Source organism: Tamandua tetradactyla, chromosome 2 (assembly GCF_023851605.1).
Source record: "Tamandua tetradactyla isolate mTamTet1 chromosome 2, mTamTet1.pri, whole genome shotgun sequence".
NCBI classification, from domain to species: domain Eukaryota; kingdom Metazoa; phylum Chordata; class Mammalia; order Pilosa; family Myrmecophagidae; genus Tamandua; species Tamandua tetradactyla.
This window is the reverse complement of record NC_135328.1, coordinates 185644313-185671644: the sequence shown is the minus strand read 5'-3', so window position 1 is coordinate 185671644 and position 27332 is coordinate 185644313. Positions and strand designations below refer to the sequence as shown.

General features: G+C 41.6%; 1 long non-coding RNA gene across 1 annotated transcript; it reads right to left on the bottom strand.

Annotated features, from left to right (window-relative positions):
- On the bottom strand, nucleotides 1-22665 carry LOC143674445 (uncharacterized). The gene is made up of 4 exons (XR_013171058.1): nucleotides 22427-22665; nucleotides 9302-9552; nucleotides 4148-4261; nucleotides 1-3455 (listed from the first exon to the last, which is right to left on the bottom strand). It is a non-coding gene; the product is annotated as an uncharacterized LOC143674445 (long non-coding RNA).
- Nucleotides 22666-27332: the final 4667 nt, after the last annotated feature.

Genomic DNA, 27332 nt, shown 5'->3' with positions numbered 1-27332 from the left:
TGGCCTTCTCTCCAGGTCTCTGGGTTCCAACAACTTTCCCCGGGGTTGTTTCTTTCTGCACCTTCAAAGGCCTGGGCTGAGCTGCGAGTGCTGAGATGAGGTATGCCAAGCTGCTGGGTTGTGCTACGTTGTGCTCTCTCATTTAAGTACCAGCCAATTAATCAAACGTCATTCATTGCAGCAGGCATGCCTCCTAGCCAACTGCAGATGTAATCAGGAACAGATGAGGTTCAGGTACCATTGGCTCATGTCCACAACAACAGAACTAGGTGCCTTCACCTGGCCAAGCTGACGACTGAATCTAACTACCACAGTAAGGTTTATATATGTGAACCAGAGGGTAGAGCTAAACCCTTTGAAAATTTAGGAGTCTGATAGCTTCATGAAATTTCTGGCAGTTTAATGGTCTATAACATGTCAGGATATTCCCTTCAAGATTAAAACTAGTTACTATACCTTAACAACCTACACTAAAAAAGAAACATAGCCGTTGTGGACCTTTTTTTATTTTGAAGGCAACACATACAAAAGTTGGTACTTTGACACATTTACTGAGTGTTTTAGTTTCCTAGGCTGCTCAAAGCAAATACCGTGAAATGAGTCAGGTTAAACAATGGTGATTTATTCACTCACAGTTAGAGGCTAGGAAAAGTCCAAATCAAGGCATTATCAAGGCAATGTTTTCTCCTGGAAGACCTTGGCTGTCAGCAATCCGTGGCTCCTCTGTCACATGGTAATGCACATGGTTGTATCTGTTGGTCTCTCCCTTTTCTTCCAGGTTTTATTGATTTTGGCTTCTTGCTTCTGTGGCTTTCTCTTTCTGTCTGAGCTTCATTCTTTTATAAAGGATTTCAGTAATAAGATTAAGACCCATCTTTATAGAAGCAGAACACATTTTAGCTGAAGTAACCTCATCAAAAGATCCTACTTATAATGGGTTCACACCCACAGGAATGTATTGAATTTAAGAACTTTTTTTTTTTTTTGGCACATACAGCATCAAACCAGAACACTGAGTAACTCTTAAGTCTGAAAGTTTTAAATGGGCACCAGAGCAAGAGAATGCTCTGAAGAAGAGATGTGTGGATTAACTTCTCAGAATGGATAATGAATATAAAGACATTTGCTAGTCATGTGAGTGCTTGCCAAAAAGCATCCACTGCAGGGAAGGCTCTCATTAATCAGGTGGAAAAAAATGATACATTATACTGATGTCAGTCAGATTTTATTCCAGCCATCACAGTACAGATGTACAATGTGCAAAATGACTATGCTGGTAGGCAAGAATCTATACATCAACTCAACAACATGAACTTTACTTCACCAAGGCTGAGCCTCGACAGGGTACCTTTCCTTGGGGAGAGGGACAGTCACCTGGTTGCAGGTTGTTTGCATTAGACACTTTGCACTATGGAGGAGGCAGACATATGTTCACACTGAAATAAATGTATTCTAGTGAATTTGCCTTCACTGCACGTAACACCGTCCATGACTTATAGAAGCCTTATTCACCATCACGATATTTTGCCCAACATTGATTCATATCTAGAAATTGGTCTGACAGCAAAAGAAGGCTCATGGAATTCACTGTTCATTGTTTGTTCGTTTTTTATATGTATATATCTCCATCATCCAGAAGAAGCTGGCCTAGTAGAATGGTGTAGTGACCTACTGAAGACTGTTATGGTGTCAGTTCAGAAACAATGCCCTAAAAGAACAGTGCTCTACCTTATAAGATGCATATATGTTAGAATTGGTGATCAATATAAGTATTGTCTCTTCTATGGGTCTTGGAATCAATTATTCAAAATGGAAATGGCTCCTTATTACACCCAATAATTCCCTTGAAGATTTTCTGCTTCTCATTCCCAAAACGTTAAGCTCTGCTTATTTGGAAGCCTTGATTCACATGAAAGGGATGCTTCAACCTGGGATACAGCAATGGCTCCATTGGATTGGAGCATATTTTTCTGGGTACATACAATTTCAACCAACCACAGAACACATACTATCTCAGGCTTTGTGCTAAGTGCCTACGGAAGTTAGGTTCAGGTGCCAACTTGGCCAGGTGAAGGTGCCTAGTTCTGTTGCTGTGGACATGAGCCAATGACATGTGAAGCTCTTCTGTCGCTAATTACATCCACAGTCGGCTAGGAGGAGTGCCTGCTGCAACGAATGATTGGTTTAATTGGCTGGTGCTTAAATGAGAGAGCTCAACGTAGCAAAGCCCAAGTAGCTCAGCATACCTCATCTCAGTACTCGCAGCTCAACCCAGGCCTTTGGAGATGCAGAAAGGAATCACCCCGGGAAAGTTGTTGGAAGCCAGAGGCCTGGAGAGAAGGCCAGCAGAGATCGCCCTGTGCCTTCCCATGTAAGAAAGAACCTCAGTTGAAAGTTAGCTGCCTTTCCTCTGAAGAACAATATGTTTTTAACTAAATAAATTTCCTTTTATTAAAAGCCGATCCATCTTTGGTGTGCTGTATTCTGGCAGATTTGGCAGGCTAAAACAGTGTCCTTTATATATCACCTCATTTCTCATCATAATAATCTTTTGATATAGGGACTACTATCTCCTATAAAAGAAAAAATAAACAGTGATAGTGAATGTTAAACTGAATTTACTGCCAGATGAGGCCAGGAAAATCTGATCCAACATGAAAGTTAGCCCATGAGGGATGTTGCCTTCAGATTAAATATCAAAGAGTAACTCAAGACAGTTAACTAAATATTGAGGATTGACTCAGGTAGGTATATACAAGGGAGAACAAACCCTGTGAAGACTGACTCCCAGTCCAAAGACAAGAGTGGGCTTATAAAGGTAAAAGTCACGTTTCATGAGAGGTACTCTGTTCGTTTAAACAAGTCTACTTGTATTCAGAATTATTTGGTTGTAATGGAGTTGAACCCTAATTCCATTTGTGGTTTTTAAGAACTCTATTGATCCAATAAATCCATTAGATTGAGTCCAAATAGTATAGTCAAGGTACAGACAATGAATTAATGACCAAGCTGTTTTTCTGCTGATTCTGACTGGTTCTCCAAGAAGCAGTTCCTTTGGTTCCTTCTCCTGGGGCCCTGACTGATTGCTATTTTGCAATTTATCACCCATTCAACTCAGGGTCCTGCAGTAGGCAAGTTCATTTGCATATGTTCAAAGCTCAGCAAAAATTTCCTTCATTATCCCAGATGAGGAACCTGAGCAACAGAGCAATTAAGCCAACTGTCCTTTTGGTCATGTAGCTGGTAAGTGACCAGATTTCGTAGGTATGGAAGGTAACTTACTTTTCATGGAAATCAATTTCCTGGCATCATTCCACCCTGCAGGCACCCATAGATGCCAAGCCTTCCTGGTCAAGCAAGCTGTCTTCAGAGTCACTGCATTTATGTTGTTCTTGAAGTTCGCTCTTGTGAAGTTGCGTATATAGCGGAGAAGCTTAACTTACCTATAGGTATGCCTGAAAAAAAAAAGAGTCAGTGTATTTAACTACTTTTCTCTATTATTTCTATGAGAAAGAAAGAAAGAAAGAGAATGAGAGAGAGAACAGGGGAGAGCAATATCTCAGATTGAGATTATAGTGTTACAAACATGAACTTCAGTGATAAATAGTTCTACGTTAAAATCCCCAATTTGTAATTTGATTCTTACAGTTTATATAAACTAAGCAAGTTACTGAAGCTCAGTTTCCTCATCTGTAAATGGGAAAAATAATGAATGCCTAAAAGGGTACTCAGCTTTATCCAATTAGCAATTTTAAAAAAAGGCATCAATTTATGGTCCACGATTGCCCTCTAGAGGTAAAATTAAATACTGACTCCATAACTGCTTAGTATCTTTAGAAACCTTTTCCTTCCCGAACTATCCAGTCAAAAAACAGTTGTTGGCTGGGCCACAGTGACTCAGCAGGCAGGGTCCTCACCTGCCATGGCGGAGACCCGGGTTCGATTCCCAGTGCCTGCCCATGCAAAGAAAAAAAAAAAAAAGCAGTTGTTCCTGCAATTTAAACCACCAACAAACTGGTCTTTGAATTCCAATATCAGGCCAATATCAGGCTGCTGCAAAAGGAACCAGGAAAGTTTGGCCCCATTTATGTTCCTGCTGGCCAGAATGGCATCAGTGAATTGATTCCCAGATGAGCAGGTTACTCACCACCACCAGCACCAAAAACGACAGCAAAATCACAACCACAGGGCGGTGCAATGGTGGCTCAGTGGCAAGAGTTCTCACCTGCTGAGCTGGAGATCCGGTTTTGACTCCTGGAGACTGCCGATGGCAAAAAAAAAAAAAAAAAAAAAAAAAAAGTCACAACCACAGCAACACACAGACACACGCGACAGGAGGCCCAGACAGATTCACAAACACGTTTCCCACATGTTAACAAACTATTTAAAAATTAAAAATAAGGGAAATCTGCCCAATTTATTTTATGAGACCAAAGCAGAACCACAATCCTTTATTGTAAACCTCAGGGGACTTGAGGGGGTTAGAAAAATAATGCAATGAGTATGTTGCATATAATATAACTACCCCCCCACCCCCACCCCTGCATGGTCTGGACTAACTCTCCATAGTAAAATTTTAAAATATTTCGGCATCAAAGAATACTAAGTGGGACAAAGAAAAACTACAAATACTTTCACATTAGTTTAGATCAGTTTTTGCAGCCAAAAGTTTTCAGAACTTTTTGAACTTTGGAATTGTGGATAAGGATTATAACCTATATAAATGATGCCAAACCCAGTCAGGAACAGTATGAGAAAATAAAATTTAGTCAAAATTCAATTCTGAACATACTTTCAAAAATTATAAAATAAAATATAAAATAAAATCAATTTTAATTTAGAATTCAAGGCAGGGCATATGGCAGATACCGCATCTTCATCTCACTGGGAGGCTCAGCAGCTACCCAAGTGCACAGGTTCTTTTGCCACATATGCATGGGACAGGTACAGCTACCACAAAAGAGCCAAGGTGTGTGGGGGTCACCTTGACTCAAAGAAGTCGCAACCACTGTTTCCCACCAATATTTTTCATGTAAGCACAGGCCTATATGCCGGCTCACAACTCCAAACCCATGTGCAACCACACATAAACTAGGAGGCAGACACAACAACCCACACTTAACTCTGCTGTTTCCAAGGAAACAATATTGTGGGAGACCAAGAATCAGGCAGGCCCATGTCAGTCCAGACCTGATGTTAATTATTCTTTTCCTCCCAGAAGAATAATTTAACATTAGGAAATCTATCACTGTGATTTGTCAACTAACTGATACAGGAAAGTGCAGAAAAATCATTCAACAAAATTAAGCGCAGATTCATAATAAAAATGCTCAGTAAACTAGGAATAGAAAAGACTTCAAGGGTATCCATGAAAAGGATATCCATGTTAAAGGGTATCCATGAAAAGGATATCCATGTTAAAGGGCATCCATGAAAAGCCTAAACTTTATGCTTGGGATGAATGTTTGGAAGCATTCCTATGACAGTCAAGAACAGATAAACCTAAAAATTCAATTCATTGCAATGAAAACTCATCAGGATGTTTTGTGGAACTAGATAAATGGATTCTAAAATTCATATGAAAAAGTTAAAGTCCAAGAGTAGCCACGTTAATTCTGAACAAGAAAAAGAGAGTGATATAAAGATTTATTATTAAACTATAGAAATTAAATAGGATAGAATTTATGCAGATCAATTGCAAGGAATAGAGAGCCTAGATAAAGACCAAACATACTGAAAACTTGATATACAGCAGAAAGGGCACAATCCTACACAATGGAGTGGGGGAATTGGACTACACCAATAAAGAGAATAGGAAAAAATGGCTCTTCATCTGGAAAATCTCTACATAATAGCATTAGAAAAACAAATAACCCAATAAGAAAAAGCATGCCTAATGATATGTACAAGCAGATCTCACAATGAGAAAGCACCGTATCCATGATCAAATCAATAGTTAGCAGAGAAACGCAAATCAAGACTATAAGGAGATACTATGTCACATCCCCTAGGATGCTAGAATGGCTAAAATAAAAAAGACAGACTGACAAGTCTTGGCAAGGATGTGAGAAATTAGAACTCTCTTACATTGCTGGTGGCAATGTAAAATGGTCCATTTACTTCGGAAAACAGAGCAGCAGTTCTTAAAGTTTATACATAGAGTTATCATATGAGCCAGCAATTCCACTCCTAGGTAAATGTCCGAAGAGAAATAAACGTACATGTTTACAAAAATTCATATGTGAATGGTCATAGCAGCATTGTTCATAATAGCCCAAAACTGGGAGCAACCCAAATATCCACCAACTAAATAAGTGGATAAAAGAAATATGGTACACCTATACACCTATTAAGGACTGATACATGCTTACCGTGAAAGCATTATGCTAAGTGAAAGAAGCCAATCATACAAGTGCACATATTATATGATTCCATTTATATGAAGTGTCCAGAATGGGCAAATTTATAGAGGCAGAAAATGGATTAGTGGTTGCTTAGGGTTGAAGGGCTGTGGGGAAGTAGGTAAGGAATGGAGATTGACTACTAATGGTTTTGTGCTAGTTTGAAAGTGTTGTGTACCCCAGAAAAGCCATATCCTTTAATCCTGATTCAATACTGTAGGGTGGAAACCTTTGATTAGAGTTTTTCCATGGAGATTGACCCACTCAACTGTGGGTGTGACCTTTTGATTAGATTAATTCCACGGAGATAAGACACACCCAATTGTGAGTGTGGACTTTTGATTAGATGGTGATGTGACACAGCTCATTCAAGGTGGGTCTTGATTAGTCTACTGGAGCCTTTTAAAAGTGTTTTCCTTTGGAAAAAACACAGTTGCTTCAGATTCAACAGAGACACAGACATTTGAAGATGCTTGGAATGCCAACAGAGAGAGCAGATGCTTAGGCACGGATGTTTGGAGATGCAAAGCCCAGCAGACATTGCCATGTGCCCTCCTGTGAGATGCTAAGCAAGCCAGAACCAAGAGTTTTGTCCCAGAGGAGTTCATTGAAGGCCGACAGACACTTAGAGAGGAAACCACTGGCATCAGAAGCTGGAAGCAATGGAACTGGGAACAAGGATCAGCAGACGCCAGCTATGTGCCTTCCCATGTAACAGACATCGACTTTTCTTGAGCCAAGGTATCTTTCTCTGGATACTTTAGTTTGGACATTTTTATGTCCCATTTTACAGGCCTTAGAACTGTAAACTTGTAACTAAATAAATTTCCTTTTAAAAAGCTATTCCATTTCTAGTATATTGCATTTTGGAAGCATTTAACAAACCCAAACAGGTTTCTTTTTAGGGGGAACAAAAGTGTTCTGAAATAAAATTGAGGTGATGATTGCACAACACTGCCAGTATGTTAAAAACCACCAAACCGTACACTATAAATGGGTGAATTGTATGGTATGTGAATTATATCTCAATAAAGCTGTTTTGTTTTTTAAACCATCGCAGCCAATAAATGTATGAAGAGCTGTTCCATATCACTAAACTCAGGAATCAAAGTACAACAAGGCAAATGCACATTAAAATAGCATATTCATAAATTCGGTAAAAATAAAAGTCTGCTAATATTAAGTGTGGCTGAGGATGTGGGGAATGACGGGAATGTTAACTATTTTGGAACAATCTGATGATTTCCAGTAAAGATGGAAATGAGATTCCCTATGAATTCTGCTTTTAGGAGAGACTTTCCCACATATGTACAGGAGACATGCTCCAGTCTGCTCACTGCAACATAGTTTAAAAAAAATTGGAAACAACAATAATATTAATCAGTAAGAAATCAGAAACAAATGAATGATCAGCATTTACATGCATCAACATAAATATCTCGAAAAAATAAGTTTGAGTGAATAAAGCAAGTTGCAGAAGGATACCTCTAAAATGAAAGCCTTTATGCTGATCTTTTTTAAACACTCAAAGACAGATTTCATGTTGAGCATGGTGACACAGAAATTTAAAATCACTTCTTCCTGATGGTGAATGCTTCTGGGGACAGAAGGAGAGGAATGGGACGGGGGAGTGGAGCAAAAGGGATTTCTACTTCATTTGTCACTTTCTATTTCTTTCATATTTCTAAAAGATGTATGAGGCAAAATGTTAACATTGATCATTCCAGGTGATGAATGCATGGGTGTTGGTTATAATTACATTCTGTAATTTTCTGTATTTCAAAAAGTATATTTGGGACCTGACCTTTGCAGAGCAGGAAGATGCAGTGGGGCCATGGTGTCTGTTAAAAGCAAACAGTGGAGTGTGTGTGTGTTTGTGTGTGTGTGTGTGTGTGTAGAGACAGAGAGAGAAAGGCACCTATGACCAGGAAGGGGTGGCTGGAGGTCCTTCAAAACCTGGGGCAGAATTCCTAACCCTGCCTCCATGTCTCTGCTGGGCCCCCTAGAAAGAGAGCACAGACCTATCCTCTGTGGCCCCTGATGGCAGAGCCAGGAGCAATTCAGGAGAGACAGGCTGAGGCCCATTTCTCCCTTGCTTCTCAGCCATGCTTCTTGAAGGAGTCATCCATTACCCCCCACCCCCAAACCCCATCCTCACTTCCCAACCTCCTCAACCCTCTGCTCTCTAAGCCATGAACATTGGCCTTTGATAGCCTGTGGCATCCAGTCCTGCTGACTTCTTTTCCTTGCAACTCTGGCCTCCCTCAGGTCCCAGAAGAGGGACACTGCTTTCTGTGGTACACCAGACAGGGGATCTCAAACCCAGCTGCCGTGGGAGCCAGGCAGGTAACGTAAGTGGTTGTCACTGTATAGAAATGTAGGACTGTAGTGTTGCCAGATTTTATGATTTTTTTCAAGAGAAATCAGAATCTGTATCTAAATGTGCAATGTGCTGATAGGTTTTAAAGTTGGACACTAATTAGTTTTTCGTTTTTTTTTTTTTTTGCGTGGGCAGGCACTGGGAATCAAACCCGGGTCCCTGGCATGGCAGGCAAGAACTCTGCCTGCTGAGCGACGGTGGCCCGCCCTGGAAACTAATTCGTTTTTAAAACAGAATTGAATGTGAGAAATTGGATTCCTAAAACATTGCTGATTGTTTTTGATGATTTTGCCATGATTGTTTTTTATAATTTTGTCCAGTTTTATTGCTCTTTGTTTTGTTTTGGTGGGGGTTTTGAACTCTTCATTACACTATTTCTGGATGTTCTTTTCAAGGAACAATTTTAAAGCTTAATGTTTTATTGTACAAGGCTGATTCCACATAATTGCAAATATTTTGTCTTATTAGCTTCATCTAAAACATCACTGCAGAAAAAAGATAGAGAAGGAAAATCACATACACCTTGAATCTACTGTTTAAATGCAGACATTCGTAGTCACACAGGGATCGGACACAAAACTATGTCCACGCACTGATGTTCATAGCAGCATTCTTCCCAACTGCCAAAAGGTGGAAGCAATCCAAGTGTCCAGTAATGGATGAATGGATAAACAAAAGTGGTATATACATAACAAAGGAATAGTATTCAGCCATAAAAAGGGATGAAGTTCTGATAGCTGCGACAACACGGATGAACCTTAAAGATGTCATCTAGAGTGAATAAGGCAGACAAATGGACAAATGTTATATGATCTCATTTACATGAAATAATTAGGGTATTCAAACTCATAGAGTCAGGAATTAGAATATAGTTTGCCATGGGCAGGGGTGAAGGATGGGAATGGGGAGTTAACACTTAATTGGTAGGTGGGGTGCAAGGGTAGTTCAGTGGGAGAACTCTCACCTGCCATGAGGAAGACCCGGGTTCACTTCCTGGACCATGCACCCCCCCCCCAAAAAAAAAATATGTTATTGCAGCAGTTTTCTTATTGTTCTTTTTTTTTTTTTTTTTTTTTTTTTTTTGCATGGGCAGGCACTGGGAATGAACCCAGGTCTCTGTCATGACAAGTGAGAACTCTGCCTGCTGAGCCACCATGGCCTGTCCTTTCTTACTGTTTTTGTCTTCAGACAATACACCTCCTTATCGCTTGCACCCAGAATGGACTGCTTCTACTGGCCCTTTTCTTGGAAAACAATGGTTTTCAAAGTGTGGTTCCAAGACCAGTAGCTTCAACACCACCTGGGAACTTCTTAGAGATGAACGTCCTTGGCTCCACCCAAAACCCACTAAATCAGCAACTCTGGGAGAGGGGCCAAGCAATCTGTATTTTAACAAGTCCTTCGGATAATTCTAATGCATACTAAAGTTTTAGAGCCACTTTCTTAGAATATGGAAGCTGCCACATCTAGGAGACTAGAGCAAGGAGTCTTGCTTGATATCATGGCAGTGGGGAATTCAGTACTTTGAGGTGATAACATGCTGAGTCCCCAGGGAACCAGCAGTAGAGTTTGCACCAAAAGAAATAGAGTGAGACCCAGCTGGGACTGCCTCAAACCACTCTACGATGGGGACTGTTGAGATTCTGAAGAAACAGGCTCTGAATGCAAGGCTGATTGTGGTAGTTAAATTCAGTTGTCAACTTGGCCAGATGAACTTGCCTAATTCTGTTGCTGTGGACATAAGCCAATGTACGTGAACCTCATGTGTTGCTCATTACATCTGCAGTCGGCTAAGAGGCGCACCTGCTGTAATGAATAACGTTTGATTTAATTGGCTGGTGCTTAAATGAGAGAGCTCAACATAACACAGCACAAACAGCTCAGTCCAGACCTTTGGATATGCAGAAAGGAATCACCCCGGGGAAAGATGTTGGAACCCAGAGGCCTGGAGAGAAGGCCAGCAGAGATCGCCTCGTACCTTCCATGTAAGAAAGAACCTCAGTCGAAAGTTAGCTGCCTTTCCTCTGAAGAACTATACATTAACTAAATAAATCCCCTTTTATTGGAAGCCAATCCATCTCTGGTGTGTTGCATTCCAGCAGCTAGCACACTACAGCAGTGATCAATCCTTAAACATTTATTAGGGGAACTTACATATAGAGAGATGCAGCTACCTTACAACAGACAGTGAAACTGGCAAGAAGTTCATTAGAGTATGCCCGCACCTATGGCCACCACCCTACAAGTTATATATGGCTGGGAGACAAAGGTGGCTAGGTGCCAAAGGCTTGTGTACAAATAGTGTGGGAAAACATTTTGGTATGTGTTCTTTTCTCACAACAAGATACACATGGGGCAGACAGCACTCAAAGTTACCGCAGCCAAAGCAGGGAGTTATCGCAGGGAGTTATTGCATGGGGAGGAGGTGGGGCTGGCTGAGGACAGGGGTAGAGATGAGATTCATCCTTGGTCAGGTAAGAGATGCTGTATTTATCATACATAACGTAAGTCAGGAAAAGAAGCCACCAACTCTAGGTCCTGGGGTACTTGCTTGTCTGCTGCTACTGCTACCGGTAAAGAGTGCCTCTGGTTGGTAGATGAAATATTTTAGCTTCTGGTGCCTAAAACAGTCTCCAACGTCCAAACACTCATCCAGTTAAGAATCAAAGGAGTCCTGAAGGCTGTGGTTGCCCAGAGTAATGAGATTTAATTTGATGTGTTCCCTTCTTATGGGGTTCCTACAGCTGTGTGGCTCTTGTGCTACCCCACTCACTGCTCCTCCTTGGGCTGTGGTTCTGTACAGATCTGCCTACGTCCATGGCACATAGCCCATGACTCAGCCTCTGCAGGGAAAGCCCAGCCATCTGATGTGCTAAGAATAGATTTTTCCATTCCCATTTTATTTGAAAGCTTTTTTTTTTTGCTTCAATCAGGTATTGAAAATCTACTAAATGTCAAGGAATTGTCCAAAGTGCTAGGATTACAGAGATAAACAAACTGACATGGACTCTGCTCTCAAAACACCATTTCTCTAGTAGGAGAGAGGGGATTTAAAAAGTAAACACAAATATAAATTGTGCTAAGTGTGACTATGATGTCTAACTGCTCCCTTTGGAAATGTACCCGGGAAATCAATGCTTTCTAATTTCTTCCTGACTTCACCCACCTAAGGCCCTTCGAAGACAGGATTTCCAAAGCTTAATGTCATGTGAAAACATATGAATCATTTCTGTTGCCTTCAGGGCCTGCTTCGAGGCTTGAGATAATTAATGATATCATATGCTAATGTTTCTGGAGCATCTTAAGGTAGAGGCAATCTAATAGTTTGAACTGTTTTTTTCTTTTATTTTCTTTTTGTTTTTTTGTTTCTTTAGTTTGAACTGTTTTGATATTCGTATCCTTAGGCCCAGAAATTCTGGAAATTGCTCCAAAGGGGATAATGTGGCCTTCAGGGAATAAAAACAAAAACTTTACTGCCAACGATAGTTGCCATAGATTTCATTATTCAATAAACAAATTGGATACTAGGTTATTATGCTATTGTGAGTAAATTTCCCCAGTGGGCCTCATGAATGAAAGGAGGTGATAACCACTACATTTAAAAGTTTGAGTGGATTAAACGAGATAAAGTTCTCTGGAAATGCTGCCTAGCCGTACGCCTCCATAAAGTAGATGTGCTCTGTGTGGGTCCATTTTACCTCCCCTTTCTAAATGGATTTCATTTCATTATTTATATGAATATACAGGAAACTATATAGTGATGGAATTTGGCCAGGAGCTGTTATCTCTTTGCCACCCCCCTGACACTGTGAATGGGCATTTGGATATTATAAATGGTTGGGTTGTCCCAACCTTGACCACTGTGAAGGGTGTCCTCTTTTGTTGCCAACTTGTTCCCTCTCCTGGTTCCCAGGCCCCGTAGCCTGTGGTCCACATGCAGGGAGGGCCAGGAAACCCTGACCACCTCCATGCTGCTGGCAGCACCCCTGAAAGAACTGAATCAGATGCTAGGTGAGTGACCCATGAGCTTGCACAGTGACGGCCAAAACGTGGTACTGCCCAGTAGACCAGTGCCCCTTCTTTCCTGTGACGTGACCTGACTTTTTATGAAATATCTTTTCTTCAGGACAACATTTGTTCCAACTCATCCAAATAAAGCATTCAAACCTGGCTGGACAGATTACAGGGATGCTGCTGGAGATCTCAGAGCTACTACACATGCTAGAGTCTCCCGAGTCCCTCTGCTCCAAGGTGAGCTGGTGCTCAGGCAATAGAGATTTAGCTAGCCCAGCTCAGGAGGGTGAATGGCCGGCAGAGAGAAGGGTCGGCGGCTCCATTATCACTTCGTTGTGCCAAGTCTGTGATCTGGGAGCTGTTTCTGTGGGTATTTAGGAAAGTGGTCAGCACCAGGAGAAGCCTAGAGATCATCTCCATGGTTAGCTCTGGTCAGCACCTGGACCTGGACACCACGGAGGGCCCAGGGCCCTCCTCAGACGTCCCTGACCAGCAGATGATTTCTCCCAGGTAGATGAAGCTGTGGCGGTTCTACAGGCTTTTCATGCTGAGAAGGAAGCTGACTAGAAGGTGGGCGCTGTCACAGCCGCTACCTCTTAGACAAGGAAAAACCGTATGTATGTTTGGCTGTTTTAATGGGGCAGTGGCGTTAAAGCCCTCTTTCCCCGACATTTTGGGCAGACTGTAATCAACCTTGAGCTTCAGCTGTCATTTGAAGTTAGTAAGGACAGAAGAGGAGATGTGCTGTGAATCATAATGAGCAAACAACATTTTCCTTCGCAAAGAGCATGGGGTCAGATTCTTCGCATAGGTCACCTTGTTGGTCTGGAATAGTGATGGATAAAGGTTTCTCTTATCCAGATCTGAAAGCCTCGTTTCTATGAGCATCATCTTCCTGATTGGCCCGAGGTTGGTTAGATCTGCTGTGTATATGCAGCTCCTGCTTAGCTATGGGAACACAACAAGGATCTCTACCTAGTGGGAGAGACATGCACCTGATTTAGTTACAGGTGTGATCCAGTCAATTTCTGGACTTGGGCCATGGCCTCTGTCTGCAGGGTCTTGGGTAAGTGAAGTTTAACAAAGACTCTGACAAGGATTGGTGGGTGCCATGGAAAAGGAGAGAAGGAACAGAAGGCAAAGGGCAAAGGGAAAGGACACATGGTGAGGGCCAGAGCTGGTGTGGAGGTAGGTGTTGATGTGGCCTAAGCATGGTCCCCTAATCAGGGGCCTCAAGGGTTGTATTAGTTAACGTTCTCTAGAGAAACAGAATCAATAGGAAATACCCATAAATACAAAATTTATAAAAGTGTCTCATGTAACCATGGGAACGTAAAGTCCAAAATACATAGGGCAGGCTGTCAAGCTTATGACTTCGATGGAGGATCTGGACGAACTCCACAGTAGAGGCTTTCCGGCCGAAGCAGGAAGAAAGACTGTTCTGAATCCTCCTTAAAAGGCTTCCAGTGATTAGATTAGGCATCACTCATTAGAGAAGACCCTCCCCTTGGCTGATTACAAATGGAATCAGCTATGGATACAGCCCACATGATCATGATTTAATTCTATGAAATGTCCTCATAGCCAACAGAGAGGCCATCACTTGCCCAACCAGACAAACAAATACCACCACCTGGCCAAGCTGACACATGAACCTGACTGTTCTAGTTTGCTAGCTGCTGGAATGCAATATAACAGAAACGGAATGGCTTTTAAAGAGGGGAATTTAATAAGTTGCTAGTTTACAGTTCTAAGGCCGAGGAAATGTCCCAATTAAAACAAGTGTATAGAAATGTCCAATCAAAGGCATCCATCCAGGAAAAGATACCTTGGTTCAAGAAGGCCGATGAAGCTCAGGGTTTCTCTCTTAAGTGAGAAGGCACATAGCAAACATTGTTAGGGCTTCTCTCTCAGCTGAAATGGCTCATGGCAAACATGGTGTCATCTGCTAGCTTTCTCTCCTGGCTTCCTGTTTCATGAAGATCCCAAGGAGGCACTTTCCTTCTTCATCTCCAAAGGCCGCTAGCTTGTGGACTCTCTGCTTTGTGGTGCTGCAGCATTCTCTGTTTTCTCCGAATCTCCTTCATTCCTATCAAAGAGAAAATGTTTTCTCTTTGATAGGACTCCAGAAACTTATCAAGACCCACCCAAATTGGTGGAGACATGTCATCACCTAATCCAGCTTAACAACCACTCTTGATTAAATTACATCTTCAGGGAGATGATCTGATTACAGTTTCAAACATACAGTATTGAATAGAGATTATTCTGCCTTTAAAAAATGGGATTTTGATTAAAATATAGCTTTTCTAGGGCCCAAACGTCCTTTCAAACCAGCACACTGACCATGACAGCCCACCCCTTGTCAACTTGGCAGCTACACTCAACACCATAAACCATACCTAATTTTAAAATAGAAGATAATAACAGACGCATTTTTTTCCTCACCTAACAATACTCAATTGTCCTGCATATAACCGGAAACACATTAAATCTCCCCAGAATAGGATGCAAGTCCTTGAGTAACATTCATTCTTAACTTGATATCTTACAACTTAAATGGTAGGACATGAACAAAATAGTGTTACAGTCCTCATTTCGGTAACTGATCACGTGGTCGTAGTTCATGTTTTTCACTACCTTCTCCCAATACCCATTCCATGTTCCTTTAGCCTCAGCAAGCACTTCAGCTGGCTGTGGTTCTTTGCCTGGTAGGGTGACCCAAACCTCCATTCCTGAAGTTTCAGAGCCATTGGTAGTCCTGCCTGGATTGGGTTTTTGCAGTTTTCCATTGATTTTAATCACAGTGCATGGTAGTACTAAAAAACGCTAGGGAATCTCCTACATTTCAGGAAAACTCTTCTTTACCTCCATTGTGTAATTGCAGCCCTATTTCCCCCTGATAGTCAGGGTCAATCACCCCAGACAGTAATGTAATCCCCTTCTTGGCTTGTTGATGCAGGGGTATGAGTAGCCCAAAGTGACCAGGTGGCAGTCTTAGATTCCACTTCAATTGAATCATTGTTGTTTCTCCTGGTGGAGGCACTCCCCCTTTTGAAACTAAAAGTTGTAGACCAGCAGAGGTCAGGGTCACAGGGACAGGGAGAAAAAAATTTCCTAGTGGATCACTAGGGGTAATAGTGAGTAGTGCCACTCCATTTCCACCCCCTTGGTTCCCGAACCCATGGATCCTGGCTATGGGAGAAATAGTACCATACAGTGGATGCTGATTCAGAGCATATACAGCTTCCTGGAGAACATTACCCCAGCCTTTCAAGGTATTGCCACCTAGTTGGTAGCATAATTGAGTTTTCAAAAGGCCATTCCACCGTTCTGTCAATCCAGCTGCTTCTGGATGATGGGGAACATGGTAAGACCAGAGAATTCCATGAGCATGTGTCCATTCCCACATTTCATTTTCTGTGAAGTGTGTTCCTTGATCAGAAGCAATGCTGTGTGGAATACCATGATGATGGATAAGGCATTCTGTAAGCCCATGGATGGTAGTTTTGGAAGAAGCATTACATGCAGGGAAAGCAAACCCATATCCAGAGTATGTGTCTATTCCAGTTAGAACAAATTGCTGCCCCTTCCATGAAGGGAGTGGTCCAATGTGATCAACCTGCCACCATGTTTTAGCCAGCTGGTCACCTCAGGGAAAGGTGCCATTTCGGGGGCTGAGTGTGGGTCTCTGCTGCTGGCAGATTGGGCACTCAGCAGTGGCTATAGCCAGCTCAGCCTTGGTGAGTGGAAGTCAATGTTGCTGAGCCTATGCATAACCTCCATCCCTACAACCATGACTACTTTGTTCATGAGTCCATTGGGCAATGACAGGAGTTGCTGGGGAAAAAGACTGACTGGTATCCACAGAACGGGTCATCTTATTCACTTGATTATTAAAACCTTCCTCTGCTGAAGTCACCCTCTGGTGTGCATTCACATAGGACACAAATATCTTCATATTTTTAGCCCACTCAGAAAGGCCTGTCCACAAACCTCTTTCCCAGACCTCTTTGTCACCAATTTTCCAATTATGGTCTTTCCAAATTCCTGACCATCCAGCCAAACCATTAGCAAGAGCCCATGAGTCAGTATACAGATGCACTTCTGGCCAATTCTCTTTCCAAGTAAAATGAACAACCAGGTTCACTGCTCGAAGTTCTGCCCACTGGGAGGATTTCCCCTCACCACTGTCCTTCAAGGACACCCCAGAAAGGGGTTGTAGTGCTGCAGCTGTCCACTTCTGGATAGTACCTACATATTGTGCTGAACCATCTGTAAACCAGACCTGAGTTTTCTCTTCCTCAGTCAATTCACCGTAAGGAACTCCCCAAGAGGCCATAGCTCTGGTCTGGGAAAGAGAAGGTAATGTGGCAGGAGTGGAGACCATGGGCATTTGGACCACTTCCTCATGTAACTTACTGTGCTTCAGGATCTGCTCTGGCCCTATCTCATAAATATTACGTGCACACCCAACTTAATGGCTTGGTGGGTCAGATAACACCCAACTCATGATAGGCAACTCAGGTCTCATGGTAACTTGATGGACCATGGTTAAGCATTCAGTCTCTACTAAGGCTCAGTAGCAGGCCAAAAGCTGTTTCTCAAAAGGAGAGTAGTTGGTAGGACATGAGATTTTGCTGGTTTATCCAGAGTGATGCCCCGATGAATCCCAGAGTGATTCGATCAATGAGTGGAAAAGTATCTGCAAAGCTCCCTTCGGGGAATGGTGAGAACGGGGAGAAATTCAACTTCCCCAAGTTGAATTTTTGATATTCTCACAAGCAGTGCAGACAACCAAAGCTATAGGCTGAGCCCCCCAGTCTTGGGGTTTGTTCATATGAAACTTTACCCCACAAAGGATAGGTCAAGTCTACTTAAAATTTAGGCCTAAGAGTCACCCCCAAGAGAGCCTCTTTTGTTGCTCAGATGTGGCCTCTCTCTCCAGCCAACACAACGAGTAGTCTCACCACCCTACCCCTGTCTACGTGGGACATGATTCCCAGGGGTGTGGACCTTCCTGGTAACGTGGGACAGAGATCATGGAATGAGCTGAGACTCAGCATCAAGGGATTGAGAAAACCTTCTCGACCAAAAGGGGGAAGAGGGAAATGAGACAAAGTGTCAATGGCTGAGAGATTCCAAACAGAGTCCAGAGGTTATCCTGGAGGTTATTCTTATGCATCAAGTAGATATCATCTTGTTGTTCAGGATGTAATGGAGAGGCTGGAGGGAACTGCCTGAAAATGTAGAGTTGTGTTCCAGTAGCCATGTTTCTCAAGGATGATTGAATAATGATACAGCTGTCACAATGTGACTGTGTGATTGTGAAAACCTTGTGTATGATGCTCCTTTTATCCACCTTGTCAACAAAGGAGTAGAACATATGGAATAAAAATAAATAATAGGGGAACAAATGCTAAAATAAATTAAGTTTGAAATGCTAGTGATCAGTGAAAGCGAGGGGTAAGGGGTATGCTAGGTATAATCTTTTTTTCTTTTCCTTTCCTATGTTTGTTTTATTTCTTTTTCTATTGTCTTTTTATTTCTTTTTCTGAATTAATGCAAATGTTCTGAGAAATGATGAATATGCAACTAAGTGATGATATTGTGAATTACTGATTATGTATGTTGATGTTTTATTTTGTTTCTTAATTTTTTAATTAATAAATAAATTTAAAAAAAAATAGGAGAGTAACCATCTGCAGCAGATGGTAAGGCTTTGCTCCAAAATACTAAGGGTCTGTGTTGTGATTCTTCTATAGGGGCCTGCCAAAGGCTTCAAACAGCATCTCTATTTGCTACTGACACTTCCAGCACCATTGGATCTGCTGGATCATATGGGACAAGTGGCAGAGCAGCTTATACAGCAGCCTGGATCTGTCAGAGAGCCTCCTGTTGTTCAGATCCCCACTCAAAATTAGCAGCTTTTATGGTCACTTGATAAATGGGCTGGAGTAGCACACCCAAATGAGGAATATTGTTGCCAAAATCCAAAGAGACCACTTAAGCATTGTGCCTCTTTTGTGGTCATAGGAGAGGCCAGATGCAGCAACTTATCCTTCACCTTAGAAGGGATATCTCAATATGCCCCACACCACTGGACACCTAGAAATTTCACTGAGATATAAGGTCCCTGTATTTTTGTTGGATTTATCTCCCATCCTCTGACATGCACATGTCTTACCAATGTCTAGAGTAGTTGCTACTTCTTGCTCACTAGGTCCAATGAACATGATATCATCAATATAATGGACCAAAGTGATGTCTTGTGGGAGGGAGAAATGATCCAGTTCCCTGTGGACAAGATTATGACCTAAGATTGGAGAGTTTATATACCCCTGAGGTAGGACAGTGAAAGTATATTGCTGACCTTGCCAGCTGAAAGTAAACTGTTTCTGATGGTTCTTACTAATAGCTATTGGGAAAAAAGTGTTTGCCAGATCAATTACTGCACACCAGGTACCAGGGGATGTATTGATTTGCTCAAGCAATGATACCACATCTGGAACAGCAGCTGCAATTGGAGTTACCACCTGATTGAGCTTACAATAATCCACTGTCATCCTCCAACACCCATCTGTTTTCTGCACAGGCCAAATAGGAGAGTTGAACGGGGGTGTGGTGGGAATCACCACCCCTGCATCCTTCAAGTCCTTAACAGTGGCAGTAATCTCTGCAATCCCTCCAGGAATCTGGTATTGCTTCTGATTTACTATTTTGCTAGGTAAGGGCAGCTCTTGTGGCTTCCACTTAGCCTTTCCCACCATAAGAGCCCTTACTCCATGAGTTAGAGAGCCAATGTGGGTATTCTGCCAGTTGCTCAGTATGTCTATGCCAATTATGCATTCTAGAACTCGGGAAATAACAACAGAATGGGCCCAGGGGCCCACTAGACCCACTGTGAGATGGATCTCAGCTAAAACTCCATTGATCACCTGGCTTCCATAAGCCCCCTCTCTGACTGGTGGACCAGAGTGACATTTTGGGTCCCCTGGAATTAATGTCACTTCTAAACCAGTGTCTAATAATCCCCCAAATATCTAATCATTTCCTTTTCCCCAGTGCACAGTTACTCTGGTAAAAGGCCATCGGTCTCCTTGGGGAAGGCTTGGAGGAAGATCAACAGTATAAACTTGTGGGAGTGTAACAGGTCCTCCCCCAAAGGGATCTGGCCTCCCCTTCATTCAAGGGACTCTGGGTTTGTAAACTGTCTCAAGTCTGGAAAGTGATTAAGGGGCCATGACTCTGTGTTTTTGTAATTCAAGTTAGACTTCTGTTCACTTGATCTAGAACACTTTTGTTTACACAGCTCAAGCAAAAATTTAGTAGACTGCCCATCAATTGTACTTCTAGGTACCCCATAATTTACTAGCCAATGCCACAAATTTCTGTGGGTCATATTATTTTGACTCCTGCTTTGAGTTTGCTGTCTATTATAATAGCCATGTCCACCCTGTCTTTGGCGATTAAGTGCTGCCACTTTGCTTCTGCCAACTTAGGATCCGGTCATCCCCATATGTTTAAGGATTCTAGCTCAGTGACAGCAGTTCTCACAGGAATATTTGACCTACAGAGAAGTGCAACTACAGAGCTCTTCAGGGATGATGGAGCTTTTCCTCCCACCGTTATCCCATACCCTTAAAATCCATGGCCACACATATTCCCCTGATTTCTGTCTATATAAATTGGAAAACTCGCACAGTTCTTTTAGAGTATAACATACCTCCTCATGTGTGATACTTTACACCTCACTTTTAGGGGCCTGTTGGGACTGTAGTCTAGTTATAGGTCTCGAAAAAATGAGGGTTGGTGGGGGAGGGTCATGAAAAGAATTAGTAGTATCTTACAAGCCATTTGCTTCAGGGAATTCACCTGCAGTTTTATCTGCTGAATCAGGATTAATCACTCTAGGGTTAATCCCTTCAGGAGGAGGTTGGGTGGCCAACTTCTCAAATCAGGCTGGAGGTGGGGCGGCTATGTCCTCAGGACAGACTATTACAGGGTTATCTAGAGAAAACTCAGCATGACCTAGGGTTTCAACCTCACTCCCGACATCATTATCAATCCATATGTTGCCATCCTATTTTTCAGGGTCCCACTCCCTTCCCATCAATACCCTCACTTTAACAGCAGATACCATGCAAGACTGAGATTTCAGTTTATGCTGTAAAGTTGCTGCTATAACAATAAGATTCTGAGTCTGATTTTTGGAGATCTCAAGTCTATGGCTACACAAAATAAGATTTTCCTCCAGGACACTCATAGAAGTGTTTACATCTGTCAGACGACACGTAAACTTCTCATTTGAAGACTTAAGCCCATCCCTTTCAGTTATTAATATATCCAGTGTATCTAACAACAACCAGCCAACACCTCTATACCTTCTATTTCCATAAAACTCTGTAAAGATGTCAAAAACATTATCACCCAGAGCCTGGCTTTGTACAAGCTAAGCATTAGAAGAATTGAATGGTGATATTTTAACTATCTCTTCTGCCAACTCACCCCATGGATTGTCATTGTCATTCTGATTATAGGAATCAGAGTCCTTAGTGCCTCTGAGTCCAGTCAGAGTAGAAAACCAATCATAAAAACCCATTTTTTAAGATTCTATTTCTTAAGAACCACTTCTGGTACCAAGTTGTATTAGGGTTCTCTAGAGAAACAGAATCAACAGGAAATATCCATAAATATAAAATTTATAAAAGAGTCTCCTGTAACAATGGGAACATAGAGTCCAAAATCCTTTCGGCAGGCTGTGAAGCTGACTCCGATGGAGGGTCTGGACAAACTCCACAGGAGAGGCTGGCCGGCCAAAGCAGGAAGGGATATTGTCTCCTGAATCCTCCTTAAAAGGCTTCCAGTAATTAGATTAAGAATCACTCATTGCAGAAGACACTCCCCTTTGGCTGATTACAAATGGAATCAGCTGTGGATGCAGCTGACATGATCATGATTTAATTCTATGAAATGTCCTCATAACAACAAGCAGGCCAGCACTTGCCCAACCAGACAAACAGGTATCACCACCTGACCAAGTTGACACATGAACCTGACCATGACAGGGATCTAGTTATCAGCAGTAGTAACTCAAGAGGCTTAGGTTTATATTGAAGAAAGAGCACCTTGGGAATAAAGTGGAGGATAGATGGGAGGGAGAAGTAGAATGTGGTGGTTTTGGGCTGAATATTGTTACCCATACTCTTAAATAAGGGATTATAGTGAGTTGTCTCTAGCTGAAAGTGATACTTGGAATATACATTCATTTATGAAGGTACTTTTCATCTCAGGACTTCATGAAAACCAAATAATCCCTCAAGAATATCATCTCAAGGTTTGAAGACTTTCACACACCCATAGCTAAAATGACAGAATTAATGAATAATTTTATACTAATTCATCAAGTATAAAAGAGCCTGAAGTCTTCCCATTATAATAATCAACTTTCCAGGATCTTATATGCCTGGAGAGCATTACCTCACTTTTAACCCTTTTTTACGTTTTTTTCTTTTTTAACATTTTCTATTGTGAAATAAAAACATATAAACAATGTATTAGATAGGGTTTTCTAGAGAAACAGAATCAACAGGGAACACTCCCAAATATAAAATTTATAAAAGTGTCTCACATGACTGCAGGAACACAGAGTCCAAAATCTGCAGGGCAGGCTGTGAAACTGACGATTCCAATGAAAGGTCTGGACGAACTCCACAGGAGAGGCTCACCAGCCAAAGCAGGAAGAGCCTGTCTCTTCTGAATCCTCCTTAAAAGGTTTTCAGTACTAGATTAAAAAAAACTCAAAAATGGACACTACAATAATACCTAATTGTAATGTAATTATGTTAAAACACTGAATGAAGCTGCATCTGAGCTATAGTTTTTTGTTTGTTTGTGTCTTTTTTTATTATTATTATTATTTTTATTTTTTTCTCTATATTAACATTCTATATCTTTTTCTGTTGTTTTGCTAGTTCTTTTCCTAAATCAATGCAAATGTACTAAGAAACGATGATCATGCATCTATGTGATGATGTTAAGAATTACTGATTGCATATGTAGAATGGAATGATTTCTAAATGTTGTGTTAATTTCTTTTTATTCTTTAATTAATAAAAAAAATAAAAATAAAAATAAATAAACTTAAAAAAAAAAGGCTTTCAGTGATGAGAGTAAGCATCACTCGTTGCAGAAGACACTCCCCTTTGGCTAATTACAAATGGAATCAGCTGTGGATGCAGCTGACATGATCATGATTTAATTCTAGGAAATGAACTCATCGCAACAGACAAGCCAGCACTCGCCCAAACAGACAAACAGGTACCACCACTTAGCCAAGTTGACACATGAACCTGACCATGACAGTCCACCCCTTGTCAACTTGGCAGCTATACATACCACCTTAAACCATACCTGATTTCTATATAAAAAACAATAAAACACACATTTTTTTCTTCCACCTAACAATACTCAACTGTCCTGTACATAACTGGAAACACATTAAATCTCTCCAGAATAGGGTGTAAATCCTTGGGTAATATTCATTCTTAAACTTCATATCTTACAACTTAAATAGTATAACATGAACAAAACAGCATTACAGTCCTCGTTTCTGTAACTGATCTCATGGTCATAGTTCATATTTATTACTACCTTTTTCCACCACCCATTCCGTGTTCCCTTTATCCTCAGCAAGCACTTCAGCTGGCTGTGGTTCTTTGCCTGGTGGGGTGACCCAAACCTTCATTCCTGAAGTTTCAGAGCCAATGGTAGTCCTGCCTGGATTGGGTTGTTGTACTTTTCCATTGATTTTAATCACAGGGCATGGTAGTACCAAAAAACGCCCTAGGGGATCTCCTATATTCCAAGAAAACTCCTCTTTACCTTCACTATGTAGTTGCAGTCCTACTTCCCCCTGATAGTCAGGATCAATCACCCCAGACAATAATGTAATCCCCTTCTTGGCTTGTTGATCCAGTGGCATAAGTAACCCAAAGCGACCAGATGGAGGTCGTAGATTCCATTTCAATTGAATCATTGTTGTTTCTCCTGGTGGATGCACTCTCCCTTTTGAAACTAAAAGCTGTAGACCAGCAGAGCTCAGGGTCACAGGGACAGGAAGAAAAAATTTTCCTAGTGAATCACTAGGGGTAATAGTGAGTGGTACCACTCCCACTTCCACCCCTTGTTTCCTGGACCCATGGATCCTGGCTATGGGAGAAACAGCACCATACAGCAGACACTGATTCAGAGCATATACAGCTTCCTGGAGAACATCACCCCAGCCTTTCAAGGTATTGCCACCTAGGTGACACCATAATTGAGTTTTCAAAAGACCATTCCACCATTCTATCAATCCAGCTGCTTCTGCATGATGGGGAACATGGTAAGACCAGAGAATTCCATGAGCATGTGCCCATTCCCACATTTCATTTTCTGTGAAGTATGTTCCTTGATCAGAAGCAATGCTGTGTGGAATACCATGATGATGGATAAGGCATTCTGTAAGCCCATGGATGGTAGTTTTGGAAGAAGCATTACATGCAGGGAAAGCAAACCCATATCCAGAGTATGTGTCTATTCCAGTTAGAACAAACTGTTGCCCCTTCCATGAAGGGAGTGGTCCAATGTAATCAACCTGCCACCATGTAGCTGGCTGGTCACCTCGGAGAATGGTGCCATTTCAGGGGCTGAGTGTGGGTCTCTGCTGCTCGCAGATTGGGCACTCAGCAGTGGCTGTAGCCAAGTCAGCCTTGGTGAGTGCAAGTCCATGTTGCTGAGCCCATGCATAACCTCCATCCCTACCACCATGACCACTTTGTTCATGAGCCCATTGGGCAATGACAGGAGTTGCTGGGGAAAGAGGCTGACTGGTATCCATAGACGGGTCATCTTATCCACTTGATTATTAAAACCTTCCTCTGCTGAAGTCACCCTCTGGTGTGCATTCACATGGGACACAAATATGTTCATGTTTTTAGCCCACTCAGAAAGGTCTATCCACATAGTTCTTCCCCAGACCTCTTTGTCACCAATTTTCCAATTATGGTCTTTTCAAATCCCAGACCATCCCATCTGGAGATTCTAGGTTTCTGAAAAGTAATGTTAGTGCATGAAACTTTTGTAGAATTTCAGGCAGAGCCCTGTTCTTCAGGGTTAACAGGAATTGTTTTGATTGCTGTTTTGCAAACTTGGTAATTAGCAATATCTAGCTGAAAGTTATGTAAGACCAGCCCTCCAGAATAGCCTCTCGACTCTTTTTGAACTCTTTTAGCCACTGATACCTTATTTTGTTACATTTCTTTTCCCCCTTTGGTCATGAAGGTGTTGTCAATCCCATGGTGCCAGGGCCAGGCTCATCCCTGGGAGTCATGTCCCACATTGCCAGGGAGACTTTCACCCCTGTATGTCATGTCCCACATAGCAGGGAGAGTAATGATTTTCCTTGCAGAGTTGGGCTTAGAGAGAGGGAGGGGGGGCACATCTGAACAACAAAAGAGGTTTTCTGGAAGAAACTCTTAGGTGTAACTATAGGTAGGCTAAGCATCTCTGCTACAGAAATAAGCTTCATGAGATCAAATCTAGAGATCAAGGGCTTGGCCTGCTGATTTGGGAGTTCTTAATGTTTGGGACAATATCAGGGGTTTTCCTGGTGGTAAAGCCTAATAGTTCCATATTTTTCTCTCCTGTCCCTCAAGAGACTCTGCCAATACTTTTAAATTATCTCCCCAACATACTCTTGGACATATCCAGGCATTATATTAAACTATACAGAATTATAAGCCTTCATTCCCATTCTGGGCTCCATGTGTTTGAGCTGTTTAAATGAGCTATCCAGACAGGTTGAGTTAGATTAAGTGCCACAGAAAATTTAAGTTTTAGATAAAATAAACTCCTCTTCCTTCAGTCTCATCCAGTAGGTGAAGTTCAAATTATAGACAATGTCTTCCTTACCCTTGTATTCAGATTTGCCTTAATCCCAACCTAATTGGCTTTGTTCTTATCTATAATTGAAGGCTAATCTCTTTTTCAGTTTCTTTAACAGTTGTTTCATGTTGCAATGCTGACTTTCAGAACTGAAGCACTCTGACTCTGAGTCTTAGTTGTCACCCAGGTAGCCAAAGTTCCAGGGAGATTCCAGGTCATACATATATAGCACAGCATTTCAAAATCTAGAAATAACAAATACAATTAAATGTCTGCTATAAGAGTTTACAATCTAGGCCCCAATTTTCTTATAGGTATTTTCTAAAAGAGGCCATACGATATTTGCTCTTTTGTTTCTGGCTTATTTTGCATTACATAATGTCCCTAAGGCTTATTCACCTTTTTACATGCCTCACGACTTCGTTCTTTTCTACAGCCGCTCAGTATTCCATCATATGCATACACTACAGTTTGCCATTCTACTTCTCAGTCAGTGTGTCCTTCAGCCACCTCCATCCATTGGGCATCATGTATAATGTTTAGAGTTAATCTGTGTTTCACATCATCCTCACTTAGTTGTACAGCTATCAACACTCTCAATTTTTAGGCAATTTTTCCTTGCTCCAAAGAGAAAAATAACTGATAAACACCCCCTCACCAAATAGAAAATCCAAACTTCCCCCTTAAACTATGTCCTCATCCCCTTAATTATTTATCCCTGTTACTGTTGTGGTCTTCCTGTTAAATGTAGACCAAAGCATGCAACAGTAGTTTTCCCCCTATACCTCTCTATTATTGGCTCTTTGTTCAAAATTCTTACCTTTGAAGCAGTTCATGCAAGAACTTTTTTATATTTGTAGTGGTAATTGATGGGATACATGGCTCTACACAACCCCTTTCAGTCATGTTCACACTCAATATGGCGATATTACTTATAAACCCACTAATGAACTGCCTTTACTTCTATCCATTCCCATTCCCTTACATTTAGATTCAACCTCATTAGCTAACTGTTCACCCATCTCTGGCTTCTGTGTACCTCTAGGTCCCCTATATTTTTCTATAAGCCTCTGAATTTAGTGAAATCATACAGTATCTATCCTTTTGTGTCTAATTTATTTCACTCAGCATTATATCCTTCAGGTTCATCTCCATCTTGTCCTATGCTTAAGGATGTCATTTTGTCTTACTGCTACATAATATTCCATCATATGTACATGCCACATTTTGTTTATTCACTCGTCTGTTGATGGGCACTTGGATTGTTTCCATCTTTTGGCAATTGTGAAGAGTGCTGCCATGAACATTGGTGTGCAAATGTCTGTTTGTGTCACTGCTTTCAGCTCTACCGGGTATATACTGAGTAGTGGTATTGCCGGATCATAGGACAACTTGATAGTTCATTTTCTAAGGAACCACCAATTTGTCTTCCATAGCAGCTGTACCATTTTACATTCCCAACAGAAGTGCCTAAATGCTCCAATTTCTCCACATCCTTTCCAACATTTGTAGTTTCCTGTTTGTTTAATAGCAGCCATTCTCATAGGTGTGAGGTGCTATCTTGTAGTCATGATCTGCATTTCCCTTATAGCTAATGAAAATGAGCATCT